This window comes from Primulina eburnea, unplaced genomic scaffold (genome assembly GCF_022965805.1).
Source record: "Primulina eburnea isolate SZY01 unplaced genomic scaffold, ASM2296580v1 ctg448_ERROPOS400000+, whole genome shotgun sequence".
NCBI lineage: Eukaryota > Viridiplantae > Streptophyta > Magnoliopsida > Lamiales > Gesneriaceae > Primulina > Primulina eburnea.
In genome coordinates, this window is record NW_027331260.1 from 321032 (window position 1) to 333012 (window position 11981).

Here is an 11981-nt window from a genome sequence, read left to right on the forward strand (position 1 = left end):
TTATCGAATAGCTCTAGATAGCGACTCTTTAAGTCCATCTCGGTTTCTTAAGTAGCTTCCTCTTCCGAGTGATTCAGCCACTTGACCTTGACCATTGGAATGACTTTGTTTCGCAGTCTTCTTTCTTGCCTTCCCACGATTTGGACACGTCTGTCTTCATTTGTCATATTTGGAGTCGATTGCAGATGTTCATAATTTAGCACATGTGACGGAGTCTACATGTACTTCCGCAGCATCGACATATGGAACATATTGTGAACTCCAGAAAGCATCGGTGGCAATGCCACTCTATAAGCTAGTGTCCCAATCCTCTCCAATACGTATCAATAAATCTTGGACTAAGCTTTCCTTTCTTTCCAAAACGCATAACTCCTTTCAAAGGTTGTATTTTCACAAATACATGATCTCCTACTGCAAACTCTAAGTCTCTTCATCTTTTATCGTCATAACCCTTTTTTCGGCATTGTGCAGTCTTCATTCTCTCACGAATTTTGACTACAAGCTCGGCAGTCTCTTCAATCACATCCGGACCAATCTATCTTCTTTCACCAACCTCGTCCTAATAAATAGGAGATCTACGTTTTCTTCCATAAAGTACCACAAACAGAGCCATCCCGATAGATGATTGGAAACTATTATTGTAGGTCAACTTCACTAGAGGTAATTTTGATTCCCAGCTGCCTTGGAAATCAATAACACATGCTTGCAGTAGATCTTCCAGAATTTGAATAACTCTTTCAGACTGACCATCGGTTTGAGGATGGAATCTCATGCAGACGAACTATTTCTCGAATATATAACTCAGCATACTGAATCATGGTGAAGGTCGTCATAATATGTAGAAAATGCGCTGATTTCGCAAGACGATCAACTGTCACCCATATGACATTGAATCCCTTAACAGTCTTCGGTAATCCCACAACAAAGTCCATAGTAATATTTTCCTATTTCCACACGGGAATAGGAAGTGGCTTAAGTTTTCCCGCTAGTCTTTGATGCTCTGCTTTAAATTGCTTACAAGTCAAACACTCGGATACAAATCTCAAAATGTCTCTCTTCATGCCTGGCCACAAATATAACAACTGCAAATCTTTATACATCTTCGTGCTTCTCGGATGAATGGAATAAGTTGTCTCATAAGCTTCTTTCATAATAAGATCTCTCAAAGAATCGTCACTAGGAACCCATAAATGATCTTGATCACGAACTATACCATCCATCTCAGAATACAATTTTCGGCCCTTGTCTTCATCTCTAGCTCTCCCTTTTTGCAATTTCTCATCGGTAGAGTGTCCATCACAAATTATATCTCTCAAGGTCGACTGTATTTGATAATGTGGCAAGATTAGGGGCCTCGCCCCTGTTAGAGTAGGTGCGCATCGAGCCAAGTGTTGGCCGAGTGTTCACAATGAAACTCTATGTATAAACAATCTTTATTTTAATAATATTTGAAATTATTTTTTGGCACTTCTTTATCTATATACACATGCATGTTGCATAGATAAAGTTCTTGATTAGACAAATATTAGAAAGAATATGAGATGCTCATATGATGAGTATCATGAAACTCATATTTGGAATATTGTATATTCTAAACAGTTCCTAGTCGATTCAGCCGCCGCTAAGAAGGATATAGGCCGGTCAAGTTCGATACTAATATCTGCAATGTGAGTACCATGTTATATTTGTAGGGGACATTGTGATGTCCGAACATGCAGATAAGTGATCCTTGTAGAGTGCACTTAACAACCTTCCATAAAGGACTTTCCAGGTGGTTCTCACTTATCGAGTGGAAACGTCCTAGTTTATGGTTGTACATCATTAGTCCTTATGACCCGATACAACATTGAGACTCTATGTGCTAGCATTGCACTTCGACTTGTTTATCGACTCTCATAAGGTCATCAGGTGGCAAGGTTGGGGGTTTTGTCGAAACATATAGGAGTCGATGCATTGTATTCGGGGATTCACCGCTTACCTTCGGGTATGGATATCATATGTGTTCACATGTATATGTAGTATGAAATCTCTAATCAGAGTATGGTGGTAATTATGAAAGGGGTTTCATAGATTACACCGTCGATGCAACTAATACATGACACATAGTATCGATTCATTGACAGCTCTCGATATACCAATAGTTGTCGAATCATTCGAGATATATCAGTTGAAGGGACCGTACTGTACGCTAACTATAATTGAATGGTTCTTGCAGGCACTTTCATTTGATACCTAGTGTAAGGTCCGAGATTATAGAAATGATATTATTTTAAACCGAGATTATTGAATTAGAGAATTATGGAGTGTTGAATTATATTCCAAGATGTTTGAACTTATTTAGGATTGAAATTGAATCAAAAAGAGTTTTGAGGACCAAATTGCAAATAGTGAAGAATTCAAGGGCTAAAGTGCAATATTGGATTTGAGTGGACACTTGTCTTTGCCATGTGTTTTGGATATATAAAATTGCTTCATTTCCCTTCATTATCCAGCAAAATAAACGAGAAAAGCTACGGGAATTCTCCAAGTCATTCGAACTATAAAATTGAGATTTTGGTTGATCCGTTTATCCGATTTTCGATCCGGACACAGTACCGTACTCCTCTCATCGACGGCAACAACAGGACGTAAGTTTTATTGATTTATGGTATCATTTGAAATGATGATATTGTCAGAATTGAATGGAATTCATATATGATGTTCTTTACATATTAGACATCGTAGAATCGAAGTCAGATTGAGAAACGGACTGATTATGGAATTGTTATGAATTTTTAGGGTATATTGATTTATACCAGTCAGATTTGAATTGTGATTGGATTACGGATTATATTGGATATGGGTTATGGATTGTAACTGTGATCTGAGGATATTTTATTAACGGGGATATTGAAATTCTACCGTTATGCCGTTGATTTTAAATTAAATCAAGATTGATCAGATTGTTATTGATTTGAAAGGTATATTGACATGAGATTATTGATATTGTCAGTACCAGACAGACTGTGAATTCAGAACTTCGACTGAGCCAGAAACCGACGAAAGAAAGGTATAAGTCAATGTGGTATTGGGAGATCGATTTGAGTCGGATTAGACTTGAGTTTCCCTAAATCACATACTTTACTTCATTGCAGTGATATTTGCTTTGATTTGATTGATGTACTTGTCCTCTTGAATATAGATAGCAGGTATGAGACGAGTAATCTTGTGACAGAAGTGCCTGACAGTGGCGGGATCGCCACGGGCACATTGCACTATGTCACAGTATAGTGTAGATATCTTGGGACGGAAGTGCCTGACAGTGGCGGGATCGCCATGGGCACATTGCACGATGTCTCAAGATAAAGATATTAGCGATAGAGCTACAGTCCATGACGGTTAGGTCAGGACACCGGATGTTTGGTTATATCGAGTAATAGGATTGGAATTCTTCTATTACGGAATTCGATATAGGAACACCATATTTGGTTATATCGAGTAATAGGAACAGAGTTCCTTCTATTACGGAATTCGATATAGGAATACCACATTTGGAAACTGGGATCCCTAGACTAGGATAGAGTCTAGTCTGAAACGTGGAGTCATGTATATGTTTGACAGTCTACGATTGTTTATGTTTCAGATTTTGATACATATAACTGTTACTTGATTACATGCTTTATATTGTTTATATGATTGCATGTTTCGTTGATTTATACTGGGATTTATTCTCACCGGAGTTATCCGGCTGTTGTCTTGTCTGTATGTGTACATGACAACAGGTGGGACAGGATCGGGGTCCAGGAGATGAGGAGAGATCGTGATAGAGTGGAGACTTCGGACTTGGATGTATATAGGGTTTTGACACTGGATATTTAGATGTTGAACCTTAGTTTTACTGATTTGTAGACGGTACAGGACTTGTACTGTATTTTATACTGAGTTGTATATTAGTTTGATTTCACTACGTTCCGCATTTTAAAAAAAAGAAAAAAATTTTAGACCCTGTTTTATAATTGATTAATTAGTCCCAATAATGATTAAGAACTTGATTAGCGTCCGGGTCCCCACAACAGGTGGTATCAGAGCGATAGATCCTTGAGACTGAGATAGGAGCTAGTGAGTGGGGTAGATTGAGATTTTCTTTCCTCCTTTTGATTGCTAGCATGATTTACTGCTTTATAATGCATGTTTATCTGTTTATCTGATTTGATTTGAAGACATGTGTTATTGAGAACGAATCAGATCCGATTCTGGATCAGCAGTAAGATGATCGGAGGAGGACTGAATAGAATTCTGGTTTGGGATTGCTAATCCTTTTGATTTCAGATATGCCTCCGAGAAGAATACCAGAACAGTGGAGTACATCGAATCCTTCCATGGATGTGACTCCTACACCAATGGAGAAACTGTTGAAAAGGTTTCAATCTTTCCGTCCACCGACTTTGAAAGGTACGGAGAATTCCGTGGAATGTGAAAGTTGGTTGGACGATATTGAAGCGATGTTCGAATCTTTGGAATATACTGAGGAAAAGAGGGTGAAACTGATCGGACACCAGTTGCATGACGTTGCTAAACACTGGTGGATCACGACGAAACGGCCATTGGAACAACGAGGTACGGCCATTACCTGGAATGTGTTTAAGTCTGAATTTTATCTACGGTTCTTTCCCGTATCTTATAGGAAGGACAAGGGAGCCGAGTTTGCGAACTTGAGACAGGGCCAGTTAAACATTGAGGACTATGTGGCCAAGTTCTCTACACTGCTTCGATTTGCTCCCCACGTAGCGGAACATGATGAGGCCGTTGCGGACCAGTTCATAAATGGCCTGAATCCTGAAATCTTTACCTTGGTGAATACCGGGAGGCCAAACAATTTCACCGATGCCTTGAACAGAGCCAAGGGAGCCGAAGCAAGACTGATGAGACAGAGAGAGGCTTCGTTTGTGCTTCCAGTACCGGGACAACAACAACCACCTCCTCGATTTGAAGGTGGCAGTAGCAGTAGCAGAAAGAGGGATTTCTTGAAGGCTAGAGGGAAGCAATTCAAGAAATCAGGAACTAGCTCGTCCGGTTCGAGTGGCTCTAGACAGACCGGTCCGGACAAGAGTTATACAGGACCGTACTGTGGTACTTGTGGAGGGAGGCATTCCACAGATCAGTGCCGAGGAGTGGTTGGCAGCTGTCGTATCTGTAGACAGCAGGGACACTTTGCCCGAGTATGTCCCCAGAGGAGTACCCAGGGATCACAGGCAGCTGAGTCATCGGGATCAGTGGCTCAGGCAGGTAGACGACCATCTTCCGTTCATACTTTTCAGCCAGTACCGTCTACTCTGTCACAGCAGAGGCCAGGAGGGGGCCAGACCGCGAGCCAGCCTCCTAGACAGCAGGCCCGATTGTTTGCTTTGACCGAGGAGCAGGCACAGGATGCACCTGATGATGTTGTAGCAGGTAACTGTTTTATTTCTGGTTATCCTGCATATGTATTGATTGATACTGGTGCATCTCATACTTTTATTTCTGAGCGATTTGCATTGAGTCATGCATTGCCTATTGAGTCGTTGTCTGCAGTAGTATCTGTCACGTCTCCGTTAGAAACAGGTTTGATATCAGTGAAATCTGTAAAACCTTGTATACTGCAGTACGATGGACATACGATTGAGCTAGACTGTATTGTGCTTGGTTTATCTGATTTTGATTGCATTGTACTTGGGTTGTCTGACTTTGACTGTATTATCGGTATTGATAGGCTAACCAAGTACAGAGCGACAGTTGATTGTTTCCACAAGATAGTGAGATTCAGACCAGATATGGTTGAAGAGTGGAAATTTTACGGGAAGGGTTCTAGATCGAGAATTCCTTTAATATCCGTATTATCGATGACTCGATTGTACAGAAAGGAGCAGAAGGATTCCTTGTATATTCAGTAGATTTACTGAAGTCGAGTCCAGCATTGGCACACCTGCCAGTGGTACGTGAGTTTGCTGACGTCTTCCCAGATGAGTTCCCGGGATTACCTCCAGTTAGAGAGATAGACTTCAGCATTGAACTGATGCCAGGTACAGTGCCGATCTCTAGAGCTCCGTACAGAATGGCACCAGTTGAATTGAAAGAATTAAAGGATCAACTGGAAGACTTACTTGCCAAGGGTCACATCAGACCGAGTGTTTCTCCTTGGGGTGCTCCATTATTATTCGTAAGAAAGAAAGACGGTTCGATGAGACTCTGCATCGACTATCGACAACTGAACATGGCAACAGTAAAGAATAAATATCCTTTGCCTCGTATTGACGATTTATTCGATCAGTTGCAGGGTTCTTCAGTATATTCCAAGATTGATTTAAGATCGGGATACCATCAGCTGAGAGTCAGAGATTCTGATATCTCAAAGACGGCATTTAGAACCAGGTATGGACAATATGAATTTATTGTCATGCCGTTTGGTCTGACGAATGCTCCAGCTGTATTCATGGGATTGATGAATCGGGTATTCCAGAAATATCTCGATGATTTTGTGATTATTTTTCATCGATGATATTTTGATTTATTCAAAGAATATGAGTGAGCATGCTGAGCATCTAAGAACTGTGTTGCGAATTTTAAGGGCTGAGAAGTTATATGCTAAACTGTCGAAATGTGAGTTTTGGCGAAGACAGGTAGTATTTCTGGGTCATATTATATCCGGAGATGGGATATCAGTTGATCCCAGTAAAGTGGAAGCCGTGATTTCTTGGCCAAGACCGACATCAGTACCTGAAATTCGCAGTTTCATGGGTTTAGCAGGATATTACCGTCGTTTCATTAAAGATTTCTCGAGCATAGCTAAACCAATCACTCAGCTGACTCAGAAGAATGTTCCATTTGTATGGTCTGAAGAATGTGAGACCAGTTTTCTGGAGTTGAAGAAGAGTTTGACCAGTGCACCGGTGTTGACTATTCCATTAGGTACTGGTGAATTTGTCGTTTATTGCGATGCATCTCACCGAGGATTGGGTTGTGTCTTAATGCAACGAGGGCATGTGATCGCTTATGCCTCAAGACAGCTGAAGCCCCATGAATCTCGATATCCAATTCATGATCTTGAATTGGCAGCCATAGTCTTTGCCTTGAAGATATGGCGACACTATCTGTATGGTGAGAAATTCGAAATCTATTCTGATCATAAAAGCTTGAAATATCTGTTTTAGCAGTCAGAGTTGAATATGAGACAACGAAGATGGCTGGATTTATTGAAAGATTTTGATTGTGAAATCAAGTACTATCCGGGGAAATCCAATGCAGCAGCAGATGCACTGAGCCGAAAGGTATGTTCTCTATCTTTATCGACTATGGGTGTTTCGAATTTAGTTGAAGACTGCTGTTTGTCTGGATTAGTATTTGAGACAGATCAGAGACCAATGAGATTATATACTATTCAAGCTGAACCAGAGCTGATTTTGAAAATTAAGGCGGCTCAGAAAAGTGATCAGAATATACAGAAGTCGATTGCTATGGTTAGAGCTGGACATCGATCGGAATATCAGGTTCAAAATGGTATTTTGTATGTGAATAATCGTCTTGTTGTGCCGAATGTTTCGGAGTTGAGACAGCGGATACTGACAGAAGCACACAACAGTCGATTTAGCATTCATCCTGGTGGCAGGAAAATGTATAATGACTTGAAGACACAATACTGGTGGAAACAAATGAAAGCGGACATTGCTACATTTGTATCAAAGTGTCTGAATTGCCAACAGGTGAAGGCTGAAAGAAAGAAACCAGGAGGATTGTTGCAGAGTTTGTCCATTCCTGAATGGAAATGGGATCACATTTCCATGGATTTCGTGACACAATTACCAAGATCCTCCCGAGGTTGTGATGCGATTGGGTCGTGATTGATAGATTGACCAAATCGACATGTTTTATTCCATACAAAATGACGTGCAGATATGATCAGATGGCCGATATCTATGTCAAAGAAGTGATTAGACTGCACGGAGTGCCAAAGTCGATTGTTTCAGACCGTGATCCTCGGTTTACCTCGCACTTTTGGCAGAGTTTGCAGCAAGCTCTCAGTACGAAGTTACATTTGAGTACCGCATATCATCCACAGACTGACGGACAGTCAGAACGGACGATTCAGACATTGGAAGATATGTTGAGAGCTATAGTGCTGGATTTTAGCACCAACTGGCAGGATGCATTGCCTCTTTGTGAATTTTCATACAATAATAGCTATCAAACGAGTATTGAGATGGCTCCATTCGAGGCATTGTACGGAAATAAGTGTCGATCCCCATTATATTGGGATGATATCTCTGAAATTCCGGAGACTTGACCTGACATGATCAGAGATATGACTGAAAAAGTAAAATTGATTCAAAAGAAAATTAAGGCAGCTCAGGACAGACAAGCCAAATATGCCAACCTTCGACGACGACCGTTGGTATTTGAGGCAGGAGACCGAGTGTTCCTAAAGATTTCTCCTTTCAGGGGTGTTGTCCGATTTGGGAAGAAAGGGAAGTTGTCTCCAAGATATGTAGGTCCTTATGAAATTCTCGAAAAGATAGGAGATCGTGCCTATCGACTCGCCTTGCCGCCTTCATTATCTGGAATACATGATGTCTTTCATTTATCAATGCTGCGGAAATATCTCCCTGACGACTCTCACGTGATTCAACCAGACGAGACTGAGCTGGATGAGACATTGAGTTATGTCGAGAAGCCGATCCGGATTATCGATCGTAAAGAAAAACAGCTCAGAACTAAGATGATTCCGATGGTGAAAGTTCAATGGACTCGTCATGGCGTGGAAGAAGCGACTTAGGAGACTGAATCAGATATGAGACAAGAATTCCCAGCATTATTTCAGTAATGTAAATACTTGTTCCGTTTGAATTACATTCTCTCTTAATGATATGAGTTGATTATCTGGGATTTCGAGGACGAAATCATGTCTCAGAGGGGGAGAATTGTAAGGTCCGAGATTATAGAAATGATATTATTTTAAACCGAGATTATTGAATTAGGGAATTATGGAGTGTTGAATTATATTCCAAGATGTTTGAACTTATTTAGGATTGAAATTGAATCAAAAAGAGTTTTGAGGACCAAATTGCAAATAGTGAAGAATTCAAGGGCTAAAGTGCAATATTGGATTTGAGTGGACACTTGTCTTTGCCATGTGTTTTGGATATATAAAATTGCTTCATTTCCCTTCATTATCCAGCAAAATAATCGAGAAAAGCTACGGGAATTCTCCAAGTCATTCGAACTATAGAATTGAGATTTTGGTTGATCCGTTTATCCGATTTTCGATCCGGACACAGTACCGTACTCCTCTCATCGACGGCAACAACAGGACGTAAGTTTTATTGATTTATGGTATCATTTGAAATGATGATATTGTCAGAATTGAATGGAATTCATATATGATGTTCTTTACATATTAGACATCGTAGAATCGAAGTCAGATTGAGAAACGGACTGATTATGGAATTGTTATGAATTTTTAGGGTATATTGATTTATACCAGTCAGATTTGAATTGTGATTGGATTACGGATTATATTGGATATGGGTTATGGATTGTAACTGTGATCTGAGGATATTTTATTAACGGGGATATTGAAATTCTACCGTTATGCTGTTAATTTTAAATTAAATCAAGATTGATCAGATTGTTATTGATTTGGAAGGTATATTGACATGAGATTATTGATATTGTCAGTACCAGACAGACTGTGAATTCAGGACTTTGACTGAGCCAGAAACCGACGAAAGAAAGGTATAAGTCAATGTGGTATTGGGAGATCGACTTGAGTCGGATTAAACTTGAGTTTCCCTAAATCACATACTTACTTCATTGCAGTGATATTTGCTTTGATTTGACTGATGTACTTGTTCTCTTGAATATAGATAGCAGGTATGAGACGAGTAATCTTGTGACAGAAGTGCCTGACAGTGGCGGGATCGCCACGGGCACATTGCACTATGTCACAGGATAGTGTAGATATCTTGGGACGGAAGTGCCTGACAGTGGCGGGATCGCCACGGGCACATTGCACGATGTCTCAAGATAAAGATATTAGCGATAGAGCTACAGTCCATGACGGTTAGGTCAGGACACCGGATGTTTGGTTATATCGAGTAATATGATTGGAATTCTTCTATTACGGAATTCGATATAGGAACACCATATTTGGTTATATCGAGTAATAGGAACAGAGTTCCTTCTATTACGGAATTCGATATAGGAATACCACATTTGGAAACCGGGATCCCTAGACTAGGATGGAGTCTAGTCTGAAACGTGGAGTCACGTATATGTTTGACAGTCTACGATTGTTTATGTTTCAGATTTTGATACATATATCTGTTACCTGATTACATGCTTTATATTGTTTATATGATTGAATGTTTCGTTGATTTATACTGGGATTTATTCTCACCGGAGTTATCCGGCTGTTATCTTGTCTGTATGTATACATGACAACAGGTGGGACAGGATCGGGGTCCAGGAGATGAGGAGAGATCGTGATAGAGTGGAGACTTCGGACTTGGATGTATATAGGGTTTTGACACTGGATATTTAGATGTTGAACCTTAGTTTTACTGATTTGTAGACGGTACAGGACTTGTACTGTATTTTATACTGAGTTGTATATTAGTTTGATTTCACTACGTTCCGCATTTAAAAAAAAAGAAAAAAATTTTAGACCCTGTTTTATAATTGATTAATTAGTCCCAATAATGATTAAGAACTTGATTAGCGTCCGGGTCCCCACACCTAGGGAATCATGTAAGCGATGCTGCGGATACTATCAAACTTGAGTTCTGACGTTCTTATTATCAAGGAGTTGATAAGTAAGAATGGATCAATTGGGGTATGCTCATATAAAGACATGTTTAGTCTCAAATCACATGGAGATGTGTACCCACTGCTAATTGTATCAATGAACTATTGAGGGCTACACAAGTACTAGCTTTCTAGATCCCGTTGAGAAAAAAAATAGTTCTTGTGTTGAACGGCTTATAAAAGAGTTTATAAGCATAAATAAAAATAGAAGTATGACTTCTATAAGGAGAATGTAACTTTTAATTTATGGAAGTGTTCCTAAATTAAAAGTTAGCCAAAAAAATAATGTATTTGAAATTTGTGATTTTCATAAACATTATTATGGACTAAATTAAATTAGTTCAAGTGTTGAATTAATTAAATACTAGTGGGCCTAGTAGTGTCCAAATAATTAAATCAATTCAAGTGTTGAATTAATTAAATAACATTGGGCCTTGTAGAGCCCAATTAGAAATAATTATTAAACTAGTGGGCCTGAGTAAAATCAAGTAAAGTTTAAATAGACTCAAATGTGTTTGAGACATTTAAATAAAAGTCCATGGGCTTTGTAATTGTTACAAACCCAAATAGAAAAGCAGGCAAGGGAGGTGAAGAGTTGGGAGACAACTTTTTCAATTAACAAGGCTTGTGTCTCTCATGCTCACTTTAATTTTTTCACACACCAAGAAAAATTATTATTCTCTCCTCCTCCATGGTGTGGCCGAAGTTTTGAGGCTCTTTCTCCTTCAATTTTTGCTTCTTCAATTTTCGAGTAAATCCTTACACTTCTCAAAGAAAAAACCTCTTATTTTTCTAGTGCAAAATAAAAGGGTTCTAGCTAGTTGGTGGTGGGCTTGATTTTGAGCAAGGTGTGCTCAAGGAAAGCTTGTAGATTGGGTCATCCTTTGAAGAGTTTAGTTGTTTGACAACTAAGTTGGAGCCAACATTAATCTTGAGATATTGATCGGTATATTTCTTTAAAACACCCTATGATTGTCATATTGTGTTTTTCGTATTTGCTACACATTATAGGATTAGGGTGCTCGGTTTTCTTGTTGAAAAACTATTTTTTGAAACTTCCGTTGCGCATTAGGGCACCTTAATCGATCCTCTTTCAAGTGGTATCAGAGCTATGGATACTATTTTGTGTAGCATATACATAATATTATATTGAGGTCGATTTCTAA